Source organism: Haliaeetus albicilla, chromosome 15, assembly GCF_947461875.1.
Source record: "Haliaeetus albicilla chromosome 15, bHalAlb1.1, whole genome shotgun sequence".
Taxonomy (NCBI): Eukaryota; Metazoa; Chordata; class Aves; order Accipitriformes; family Accipitridae; genus Haliaeetus; species Haliaeetus albicilla.
Window position 1 is genome coordinate 28,149,218 of NC_091497.1, and position 13,739 is coordinate 28,162,956.

Genomic DNA, 13,739 nt, shown 5'->3' on the forward strand with positions numbered 1-13,739 from the left:
CTTCATTCAACCTGTCTCCTCAGGGGATTTTCAGCCTGGTTGTAAAAAGTGAAGCTCTTTGGAAGAAATGTTGTTAAGTATAAAAATGAGTTACTTAAAACTTTTTTATTTTTGTCCTCTCACTGTACTCGGAAAATAGCACTTGCTGAAGATGTGTTGACTCTGCCTCCTTCACCTACTATTCCGCATCATTACTTTAAGTGTAGTTGCCATGGACAATGGCAAATTAAAAGAGAATGGGTGGGTGTGGTTGGGAGGAAGACTCAAAGATTGCTTTTTTCCCCTCATAAAGAACTGTAGGTAAAAAATTGCGGGACCATTTTAGCCTGTCGCTGTGGTGGGTTGACAATGGCTGGATGCCAGGTGTCCACCAAAGCCACCATATCACTCCCTTCCTCAGCTGGACAGGGGAGAGAAAATATAACAAAAGGCTTGTAGGTCAAGATAAGGACAGGGAGAGATCACTCGTCAATTACCATAATGGGCAAAAGAGACTCCACTTGGGGAAAGTTAATTTAATTTATTGCCAATTAAATCAAAGTAGGGTAATGAGAAATAAAAACAAATTTTAAAATGCCTTCCCCCCACCCCTCCCTTCTTCCCAGGCTTAACTCTACTCTCAATTTTCTCTCCCTCCTCCCCCAGCAGTGCAGGGGGACGGGGAATGGGGGTTGGGGTCAGTTCCTCACACATTGTGTCTGCTGCTCCTTCCTCCTCAGGGGGAGGAGGACTCTGCACTCATCCCCTGCTCCAGTGTGGGGTCCTTCCAATGGGCTGCAGTTTTTCATGAACTGCTCCAGCGTGGGTCTCTTCCCCGGGCTGCAGTCCTTCAGGCACAGCCTGCTCCAGCGTGGGTCCCCTGCGGGGTCACAAGTCCTGCCAGAAAACCTGCTCCAGCGTGGGCTTCCCATGGGGTCACAGCCTCCTCCGGGCATCCCCCTGCTCCGGCGTGGGCTCCTCTCTCCCCGGGCTGCAGGTGGAGATCTGCTCCCCCGTGGACCTCCCTGGGCTGCAGGGACACAGCCTGCCTCACCATGGTCTTCCCCACGGGCTGAGGGGAATCTCTGCCCCGGCGCCTGGAGCATCTCCTGCCCTCCTGCTGCACTGACCTGGGGGGCTGTGGGGCTGTTGTTCGCACATATTCTCACTCTCCTCTCTCAGCTGCTATTTTGAAAGAGGTTGGGGTTTTTTTCCCCTTCTTAAACATGTTCTCCCAGAGGCTCTACCACTGTCACTGATGGGCTCAGCCTTGGCCAGCAGCGGGTCTGTCTTGGAGCTGGCTGGCATTGGCTCTGTCAGACATGGGGGAAGCTTCTAGCAGCTTCTCACAGAAGCCACCCCTGTAGCCCTCCCATTATCAAAACCTTGCCACACAAGCCAAATACAGTCACAAATAGGAAAATCACCCCCAGAAAACCACATTGTATATCAGGCATTGTTTTGAGAGAACAGAAGATAACAGTAAGTAATTCTTTTTCCTCTCAGGATTTTTTTTTCTAAAATTTCTGTAAAAAGTGAGATCATTGTAGTTTTTCAGCATTATTCAACCAGCTTGAAATATTCTTTCAGGAATGTTTTTCAAGAGCTCAAACTATATTTATTTTTTTCTCCAATGTTAGGCTAGATTTTGAACTTACATAAATTGGAACTTTTATAGTGAGTTTGGCTGAATCATTTTATTATTGCAATTAATTTTAGGAAGTGTATCACTATACGTATTCAGAAATTTATAAAAGTGAGTCTTAAATTCATTAACTATTTTTCTTAGCATGCTGTGCTGCAAATAGCTCAAATGTTTCACATAATGTGCAATAATTCACTCATCAACTTTAAAATCAATAACTATAATTTATACCTACACTTTTTTTCTTCTTAAGTCACGTGTAGTGTGTCTTAGTCCTATTCTGTCTTTTTGCTAATAACGGACCAAGTTACCTCATCAAACAAGAGTTTACATAATTGTCACCATTTCTTCATTATTCCTGTACTAGAAAATATCATAATTATTGTAGTTTATTAATTTTCTTCTCTAATATAAACCTGAAATAACTCCTATTGAAGTTAGCAGACTTGTCTTGATACAAATGACATCAAAACCAGGCTATATAGCACATTTCCAAGTTTAGCAAATGACACATGTAAATGATTTATCAAAATACACAATGTTATTGTAATGCCATGTTTTTTATACCTTCTATAATAACTTCTTATTACCACAGAAAAAATGCTTTAAAAGAATCATCTAGCCAGTGGTTACTAAGCCATAGATTTTACATTGGTGAAGGGTTGCATAACAGTAGAGGAAATATGTTGTTTTAATCATCACATGTATATGGTAAAAATGTTTTCTTACATTCAGACATACTGCAAAGATTCAGGCAGCTTTCTTGTCTTTTCTAGCCACTCCTCTGAGGGGTCTATATAGAAATAAAGAATAAAGCATGAGATGGTCTGAAACAAAGTCTCTGTGGAAAAGGCATGAATGTAAAAATATTTAGATCACCTCAGGAGGTATCTGCAGGTATTCACAGAAAGACAATAAAGTCCTACAGCATTATCATGTTTCCCTGACTGAGGAATGAGGGATGCCATCTCTCCCTCCACATTTAAAGGAGGGCCTAGGATGAAAATAGCTGTTGACTCAAATTAAGATGTTGTTAAAGGAAAAATCTGTAATAGCTGACTGGGACATATAACTGGGAGTTTTGTTCATTTGTGTAGAAGGAAGAACACCAGTTATGGATTATCATAGATTCTCCAGGGAAAACATTTTGAACTTAAGATATAGTTTCAGAAGTTTATGTTTCCAACTCATGAATAAATTTGTATGAACTAACTTTGACAGTCCTATTAAAATATAAATTAATGGCAAATGTGTAAAGCTTCTGTGTGGAGGAACTACTTTTTGACACTGTGAAAAAAAGAAATCCTTCCAATAAACTTTGGAGAAGTAGCTGTAATTTACCTCTTTAGAAGTGGATACCAACATGAATGAAATTCCTTTTGTTGACTTTAAAGATTGCTTGATACATTGAAACATAATTTAAAATTTTAGGTGTGAACTTTGAACATGTTTATAGCCATCTATATGGTATTTCCATTAAAAAATTGGTTCTTGCAATCATATTTGACAAGAAAAATGCACAAGTGAAAAAACCTGAGTCTATAAGCAAACACGAATGGAGGATGGACTCCATTTGTAATGGACTGATGGGCAAGACTTTCAAACATGAGTGTCTGAAAGCTAGACACATGATATCTATACACAGGCACACTAGTCTAAATATTGTGTATATAGAAAAGGTTATGGTAAAAAAATCCAACACAAACCAAACCAACAAAAGAAAAAAACAACACCCAAAGACAAAGCGAATTGCAGTAATTAATTTCCTTTCTATATACATATTTAAAAACCTATCTTTAGCAACCCAGGTTGACACATTTGATAATAAAATTGATGATGTGTTTATTTTTCTATGGGTCTAAGCCAATAATATTACATGAAACATTCCCAGCCACTGAAGAAAAATACCCTCCTGTTCCAATGTCTGTAGTAAATAGCCCCTTCTAAAAGGGTTCATAACTTTGGCTTATGTCTCCTTAAGGAGCTGTTATTTAAACAGGAGTCTACAGGGTTCATAAAGGTTAGCATCAATGACTAAGCCTGTCAGTTTAGGATCTCCAGTTGACTTACTCATTCACTTCTGTTGTTCTCTGAATAAAAGAGAACTGGGGGGAATATTCAGGAATAAAGCACTCACTTGGGAAGTTGAGGATAAATTTATTGCAATAATAAGACTTAAAATAACTTACATTACAGTAGTGTCTCCTGATTTACCTTCTGGCAAAGTGTTTCCTTTCTATGGGAAGTCTTTTCCAACCTGAAGCCCCTTTCTAGGTTAGGCAATAAAGGGAAAAGCCCCGTACTCTATAGCAGAGACTCTGGTGACAGCAGTCAGTAAGCCGGCAAAAGTGTGGATCTAGGAAAAAAATGCTACAGGGATGGAAAGTATTTTCTCACTATAAAATGATTTGTAAAAGTGAAAAAAAGAAAATTTAAGTCCTTCATAAATATATTACAGGATCTTTTAAACAAAAGTTATCTTTTGCTACATTCCAATATAGTAAAGGGGTAGCCAGGACAATTTCAAGCACCTACCACCACGTACCAATTAATACCTTTTACTGCCTTTTAATTAAAAGATGACAGTACAGACTCCTCATGTATATTCATTGATTTATAGTAGCTTTACTTACCATTTACTACAAAGTAACAAAAAGGAAAACAAAAAAGTTTAAAGATAGGTGTTAGTACCTAAGGAGTCCACGTGATCATTCTCATTAGGACATAGAGAAGTCACCTGTATTTTAGAAACTTGTAACTGTGTGGTGGTTGAAAGTTGAAAGCAATGATCTTTCTACCTCTGAAAATTGTTTACAGGTCCCATGTCTTATAACTTCTTGTTTCCCAGATAAATCCAGCCAAACAACTAAATAATCTGAAAACACCCATTTGACGACAAGAAGAAAATTATACCGTAACAATTTTCTAGTTTGCTTTAAATACTACTCAATAGGTTTTAGGAGACCCTTTTCTTCCGCTACCCAGTACGATCATTTTACTCAGAAGTGGACTATTCACACAACTGTCCTAGTTTAGTTTCCTGGTACAGTTCCTGAGGAGACATGTGGGTCAAAATGTATCTGGAAATGAGATTCCAGATACTGTAGTAGAATAGAGCAGACCAATATGTATGACATTGAAGTGGGTGTCTGCTACAGGCCACCTGACCAGGAAGAACAAATGGATGAGACCCTATACAGACAGACACGAGTAGCCTCATGTTCACAGGCCCTGATCCTCATGGGGGAATTCAATCACACCATTATCTGATGGAAGGACAGCACAGCAGGGCATAAGCAGGCCAGGACGTTCCTGGAGATCATTGATCATCACCCAAGTGATGGAGGAGCCAACGAGAAGAGGTGCCCTGCTGGACCTCATATTCACAAGCAAAGAAGGGCTTTTGGGGGATGTCAGGGTTGAAAGCAGCCTAGGTTGCAGTAACCATGAGATGGTGGAGTCCAGGATCCTGAGGGCAGGAAGAAGAGTGAAGAGCAAGCTCACAACCCTGGAAGTCAGGAGAGCAGACTTTGGCCTGCTCAAAGGTCTACTTGGAAGAGTCCCCTGGGATAAGGCCCTGGAAGGAAGAGGGGCCCAAGAAAGCTGCTTAATATTCAAGGATCACCTCCTCCAAGCTCAAGAGTGGTCCATCCCAACAAATAAGCAGGGGGTGATCCTTCCCCTCTACTCAGGGGCCATATCTGGAGTACTGTGTCCAGTCATGGACCCCCAAGTGCAAAAGAGACATGGGTATACTGGAGAGAGTTCAGCAAAGGTCCATGAAGTTGGTTAAGGGACTGGAGCATCTCTCCTATGAGGAAAGGCTAAGAGAGCTGGGACTGTTTAGCCTAGAGAAGAGAAGGCTCAGGGGGATCTTACCAATGTACATAAATACCTGAAGGGAGGATGTACAGAAGACAGAGCCAGGATCTTTTCAGCAGTGCCCAGTGACAGGACCAGAGGCAATGGGCACAAAGGGAAACACAGGAAGCTCTGTCTGAATGTCAGGAAACACTTTTACTGTGAGGGTGACTGATCGCTGGCACAGGTTGTCTGGAGAGGGTGTGGAATCTCCCACCTTGGAGATATTCAAAACCTGTTTAGACATGGTCCTGGGCACCTGGCTCTAGGTGGCCCTGCTTGAGCAGGGGGGCTAGACAAGATGACTTCAAGATTCCCTTCCAACCTCAACCATTCTGTGATTCTGTAACTCTATTATCCCTAAAGGAGGATTGAAGGTGGTATGAGACAAGAACATACTCCGATTTCATTAACACTTTGTTCTTTCAGAAGAGCAGAAGCTGTCAAGTACTAGAAAATTGTCATTTCCACTGGTCCCAAATTCCCAGATAGGACTCACCAAAGGAACATGTTCATGTCAGCCCTTGATTTCACCCAGCTACCCTCGTGATTGGGCTAAGAGAGGAGTGAGGTATCTGCAATTAAGTGGGTTACTTCCCTTTAAAAAGAAGAAAAGATTATTTAATTTCAGACAATAATCTCATTAGTGATGGAGGTGAGACTTTGATTGATTCAACAGCTGTCTGTTCAAGGATTTCTTCTGCACCGTATTACTCCTCGAGATATTGGCTAAGCCCTTTGCTGTCACAGCAGTGAAAAATAATCAGGAGGGCAAGGGTCTGTTCCCTTTTCCTGTTATGGGAGAAAGCCTGTATCTCATTTTTCACCTTTTATTTTCTGGATTTCTCATTTTATAGTTAAAAATATATGAAACTTTCTAAAACAGGCATTTCATGTTCCCTTATTTAATAAAAAAAATGTCATTTATAATTTACTTATATAGCACTGTAACTATGCATATTGTTCTAGGAAAGTTCTAAAATGCTCAACATTAAATAAGAAATCCCAAAGTCTTAAAAATCTGAAGAGAGAGCTTAAAATAAAGGAACTCTGAAATTGAAATATATGTAGTTACTTATTAGATGAGCGCTAGCTTACTGTGTGCTCTAATAACTGTCTAAAGCAGATATTCAGAAATAAAATTTTGTGAACCCCTCAATTTTCACTCCATGAACTGATTTACTTTGAAAACAAATAATTTCACTCGCATACCTAAATAAAACCTCTGAAATATAATATTTTATCTCAGATTTTCCCATACAGAATATGATTTATTTCAATGTTAATAAAACTTTTCACAGTACTTGTATGTCTGTGTATATATATTTCTAACGTTATTTTGAAACTATGATCTAATTAAATTTTATTTATATTCTATCATCTATTGTATGTTAATTATATATTCTGTATTAATCTGATACCATAATCTTTTTTACTGCACAAATAAAGTTATGGTAATGTTGCTAAATTCTACTTTGACAACATTAAAGCAATTACTAATTCCATATATTGCTCTTCTGGCTCCTTATAAGGTACCACTATGTAGGAATTATATTAATAGAGACAAAAAAAAGGAAAAGCATGAAATGAAACGTATCCAGATACAAACATTTTATTCTAACAGACAAGACAGCTAAATTTATTAATTCTCCTTTTGGGCCAATGTAAATCAATAGTTGAGCAAAGTTTTTAAGGCTGAACTGAGATTGAAACAGTGTAAAGCAGCAGAGATGAGGGTGTCTGGAGGTGGTAGATAGTAAAACCAGCACATTCAGGGTCATTGGACGGGGCTTTGAGCAACCTGGTCTAGTGGAAGGTGTCCCTGCCCATGGCAGGGGGGTTGGAACTGGGTGGTCTTTAAGGTCCCTTCCAAACCAAACCTTTCTATGATTTTATGCATTGTCAGTGTTATTCAAAAGTTATTAGGATCTTTTTCATCATTGCACTTCATAATCTTAATAACTCCTTTTAGGACATTTTGTCTATCAAAACAGAATCAGTTTCTTCAACCTTCTATAAATCTTTAATACTTGCCATTTTCAAGCATAGCTACTGTGTTTCTTGCTTTGGAATGATAACCAGCATTATATACACTAAATGTGACATATAAATACTGCAGTATACAGTCATAGTTATACCACTTTACTGGATTTATATGCTGTTCCTTTAACAACACAGTCCATCATCTTCACCTTGTTCACTGTAACCTTGATTCTGGATACAGGTATTCATAGGTATTTCTCCAGCAATAAAACTCAAGTCTTGCCTATGTCAGTATGCCAAAGATTTGCCCACTTAGCACGTACTGATACATTCTTTTTATGGTCTTTTCTGTTTGACTTCTGACATCATTAATTTCTCAAATTGTACTTAACAGTATATACCTAATGGTCCACATTTTTATCTTCAGTCCTATTAGTTCTAAATTTTCAAATTGACTGAAAAGTAATTACATCATTATAAAACAGAGTTAATAAAATAAGAGTGCAGAGAAACACATCAGCAAGTTTACCTGTATTCCAAAAGGAAAACATAGGAAGGAAAAAAAAGCCAATGTAATAGGAAAGAAAAATATATATATTTGTTGTAATCAACATTTATTGATATAGCCTGCGCAACTGAACTCTGTTGTTAATTGACCACACTCTTGATTTGTCATCTTAGCAGAAAGAATCAAAATGTGATATCTTGTTTATTGGAAAACTGTTGCATTATCTGTGTAAACGGATTCAATAAACTGTCTCTTAGAGTCTATATTTGTAAGAACTTTCATTTATTTAGGTAAGGCAATAACTTATCTTTACATCACAAGTTATTCCAATATTTTGACAAAAAAGATAAGCCATATCATCATCCTTTATTTTCAGTTCCTCTTTGGATTTTCTAGCAAAATGATGGCTGTACTTTTATAGTGGTGATTTAGACTATTTCAATCAATTAGCTAGTTTGGACCAATTTGATGAAATTAATTTCTGTACAAAAGTTAAGTGCAAGTTTTGCATATTTCCCAAAGTCTCATTGTCTAAATGGGTCAGACATTTTTGTCTCTGGATTCAAATTACACTTTTGTTATTATCCCTATTTTTTTTCTTGGTATACATTCTGGAAAGAAATTGAAAATCCTGGAGTGTATTATTATACTGAGTGAATTTATTTGTGTCAGCAGGAATTCATACATTGATATTTGCGAACTCATTCTGTTGCTGAATAAGTACACTTACCATTTTCTTTGTACCTTCCACTGATGTACTGGGGGGAAGCTGGACTATGGCATTCTAACTAATTTATCTTTCTTTTCAACTAAAACTAAGCCTTTCCCAAAGTTCAAGCCATATCAGCTAGGAAAGTGAAATCTGGAAAGACATCTAGAAACTTTGTAATTTCATAGCCCCAGTTTTTCACAGGGTATTGAATAACAGACTGTCTTGAGGAGCACCACTGAAATAAAGCTCTAATGGAATCAGGGAGCTAGCCAGCTAATTATCTAAACATAGAAGTTACCTTAAATATGCAGTGTTGTCTCAAAAATTACACTATAAGATTAGGAAAGTGTTCTTTCAGACAACACAGTGGTTATTATCAGAAGCAATACAACCTGTTTCTTCCAGAGGTATCTCTTAGTACACAAAGTGTTACTGGTGATTTTTTTATCAGGTCTGTAGTTTATTTCCACACTGTTTGTGTTAATATTTAAATGTTGAGCCATTTCTTCCCCAATGCAAGTCAAATATTAATATTATTCTTATCGTCATGTGAAATAATGAAAATTATGCAGTGATATGCATATATTTTGATTCTATTCTTACAAAAACGCTGAATTAAACACATGTGCCCTTCTGATTTTGTTAGACTAAATGAAAGGTGATTGGATTATGCTGCTTTCCTTTCTTTTGACATACAGTTGTTATCTGCTCTTAACCATCTTTTTTCCTTCCTAATTAGTATGTACTATAATTCTTATTGAAAATGCTCTGTGGTACTTGATCCTTGTTATTCATTTATGCATACTTAATGTTTCAATTTCTCAAGTATCATTATTAACTACCAATCTTTTGCCTCCTCTTTTCATTGGTTTTTTTTGCTTTCTTGATTCTTCATGAGAACAATGTAGAAATGGTCTAGAAATGAAGATCTATACTTTGTGACATTCTAGGACAAGGTCAATCAATTGCAATAAAATAATTTCCATTTTTTCCATAGAACTGAGTCATGAAAATAATTTATGCAACTTTACTTGATTAGGGACAGTTTGCTGTATGAAAGATTTTAAGTATCTTGATTGCGTACTCCATTAAGCACTCCACTCTAAATGTATTATATTCTGCCTCATGACATCTACAAATAGGTGACACAGTTTTACACATTTCAGGAACTGGGACTTTTCCCACTTTATTCCTGCCTCCTAGGGTTAGTGAGGCTGTCTCTGGAGAACAGGATGGGAAAAGTGGATGGTGGGGAGGGATAGACTCACTGGAGGATTTTCTTCTACCCATCTTCTATTAAACTTCTATTAATTTTCTAGCCATCTTCTATACATTTTCTATGCATCTAGTTCACCTTCAAGAAGCATTCCCCGCCCCCCCCCCAACAATCTTCTTTCCACTCTTTCCTGACTGGATGATTTTGGAAATTCCAAATAGACATTTTATTAAAAAAATCCCTTCAAGATTTCAATTTATAAGATTTTCTTTTCTTTTCTTTTCTTTTCTTTTCTTTTCTTTTCTTTTCTTTTCTTTTCTTTTCTTTTCTTTTCTTTTCTTTTCTTTTCTTTTCTTTTCTTTTCTTTTCTTTTCTTTCTTTTCCTTTCTTTTCTTTTCTTTTCTTTTCTTTTCTTTTCTTTTCTTTTCTTTTCTTTTCTTTTCTTTTCTTTTTTCTTTTCTTTTTTTCTTTTCCCCCTACAACTGGGGTCTACAACTGAATATCTGACTGAAATACTAAAGGAAGAATCTGTATGGGAAACACAATGAGAATGGAGAATGCATGAAGAACTGGAGGTGGAATGCAACGTTCTTCTCCAGAAAAGGAAGGGGTGCATTTTTTAACACAACAAAGTTAAACTCAGAAGAACATAGTTCTGTCTGCTGTGAATTATTTCTGTATGTCAACCATTTTAAAATGAAAAAAAATTTCTAATGAATTTCTACTTACTGAATATGTAGGCAAGTTCTAGTAATGAAGTTTCTTGAAGTTTTGTTAACGTAACTTTAATTCTTTTTATGGGGTTAAAATAATAAAAAAAATTTGCAAGCTATTTTACTCCGTAGAGTGAAAATTTCAATGACAGAAATTGATCATTTGGTAGAGTAAGTAATGTGAAGTTTTTTGTCCCAAAAGTAATGTAGTGAAAGAAGAGAAGGCACGTGTGAGAGACCTGTAAAATCATGAATGGTATGGAGACACGGAATTCAGAATTAGTAATCACACTTTCTTGTTAAAGAACAAAAAGAGGACATCAATAAATTTTGCAAGAAACAACACTTAAAATAAAAAATAAATGCTTAAATAGAGCCTGACTTATTGCCAAAGGTCATCGCACAGGCCATAAATTGAAAATTAAATTTTTTCAAAGAGAAGTTGAACAAAAGTATAGAAGTATGTTCATTGGTGGCTAAATATGATGATTTGGAAGAACACATAAACATAGATGTCTCTGTGCTGCTTACTCCAGGGAGACTGTAGGGTTTGCTTGACTTATTTTCATTCTCTGCATATCTGTTGCTATCTGCTACTGGGGAGCAAGATGCTGGGAGAGATGAAAGATCTCATCCACTTGGCCATACTTCCAATAACTATGTGTGATAATTTATGTAAGGAAAATTCATACAGAGCTGCACACTTAGCAGAAAGAGACCTGATATTGTCAGTTACTAGTGAATATTAAATTTCTATTATTTATTTATTTAGATACTTATTTTTCCTCACTAGAACTAAATTGCCTCTTGCTGTTAGTACCTTGGAAATAGCATCTGATCAAAGGTGTTGACGGTAACTGTTAATTTCTTGTCATAAAGAAACGATCAGAAAAAAATGTTGATCTGTGTAGGGGTAAAGTTCCACAGACTACTGGAAAATGGTAGACCCTCATAATCTTCCAACACCACCTGAAGTCATGAGCAAAAATCTTTGTAAGACCAGCACTTTCTGACGTGTTCTTTCATAGGAAGACATTCTTTTGCGGTGGATTCTATTTTAGGTAACAAAATGGAAGTCTAATAGTGAATATTCTAACTGAGTTAATAATAACATGGACTTTTTTTTTTTTTTAGCAAAAAAGTTATGAAGGTTTTCTTTGACTATTTTACTGCCACAAGAACTGCCTAGATCTGTGCAATTATTTTTATTTATTTAAAACTGAAATATAATGTAAACTAAATAGAGTTTTTAATAGTATGAATCTAGGTACTTCGCGCTCCTGTTAGAATCTTCTTCCTCTAAGGTGCCTGAATTATGAAAAAAATAAAGACATAGTAGAAAGCAGTAGCTTTCTTAACTAGTAAGAAAAGCTAAGGACTACATCATACCTTAAAATTCATCCTGTACAACTAGATGTTTATATGTGAAATCATTCCTCATTACATTGTGTGTAAAGAAATGGAAACATTTAAGGCATGTTTCATGTGGCTTATTCTAAATGTCTTCATTAAAAAGAGAGGAACAATATCCTAGAAAATCTTACCTATGCCTATTGGGCTTCTCAGAAACAAAGATACCTAGCTCAGATGTACACAAATGTAAATACAACATGTGATTCTAGCTTCTGCATCTTCATATCCTTCTGCAATTGACCCCTTCTGGGAAAAAAATTTAAAAAGTTTAAAAAGCCAAAAAGAGGGTGCAGAGAGTGCACTCTGTGGACAAGTCTGTGCAAGTATTTGTGGAATATGTCACGGAGTTATTTTATCTAATGCAGTTAACTGATCAATAAAATCAATATGTAATAAGTATGGCAATTAGACATACTAATAATAAGAAAAAGAAGTGACAGGAAAAAAAACATGAAACATAGAAGGTTAATATAAAATCCCAAGCAAAGCCACATCCCTCATAAGCCAAAATGTGTCATTATATATCTTTAAGCACTAACTTTAATAATAGTTCCTGTAGTTCCAGTAAATGAAAGCAACACTTTCAACTGAAAAGCAAAATTTATTTATTTATGGCAAATCTTTCAGAATGTTAATGTTTTCTAATTAAATTTATTAATTGACATGTTTGCAGAACAGAAATAGACATGGTAATCTTTAAAGACTTTTAGAACACATTGATGCTTAAGTATAAATTACAAATTCACAATATAGATCCTCTTTTTTTCACACTGTTTTGGACTGATCACATAATGCAATATTGGTCTAAGAATATTTATTGCTTATATAGCACTTTTCATGCTTTTCAATATTAGAATCCTTGGGAAAGGTGACCATGTTTCCCGTTCTATAGATGAAAAAAAAAAAAAAAAGGCACATAGCTACGAAAATTTAATTTCAAATATTTTATGATTGAAATCTACGTTTTGCTTAGGGTGACAATATTGAATGCCAAAAGGGATTTCTTTGCACCATTGCTCAGTCACAGGGAGAGGGGTAGAAGTAGGAAAGATTGCTATAACCTCCAAATCGTGCACATTTGTGATATGAAAATCTTTCAATCAGTTATTTGTTTGACTTAAGAGATCTACTGAGGACCAAACTCTGCTCTCACAGTTCGTCTGGGCTAGTATAACTCCACCGTCAGCTACAGCCTCACGCTGGGTTTCCTACGGCAGGAGGAGTTGACCTTGAATCCGTCATTCCTGAACTGGAATATTTTGGTATTTAGGGTCTTTGGATTGACACTGGGTCTGCTGCTACCATGTGCAGCACCTGCTGTTTGACCTTTTTGTCAGTTGCCTCCCAGTCAGAAAAGTCAGGCCTTTAAGTTGTTGCTATGTAACAGCCCAGAAACTGATGCCAGGAGTTACACCAAATATTTCTCAGTTGAGTGACTAGAGCATAAATCTGCTACTGCTTGGCCCAGATCACAAAAAGAAAAAAAAGATGAGGGAAACATTTAAGCATATGCAATATCAGGAATGCTAGTGGTAACTATTATGCAAACGATTGGAAGACTAGGTTTTATATGTTTGTATAATGGGAAAAAGTCATCACTAAGAGGAACAGTCTCTCAAAAAACCCCTTGTCTCTTTCTCAGAAACCTTATTTTAACCTATAAACTTTGGTCAACATGGGGGAAAGTAGACTTCAAAAATCTTACTATA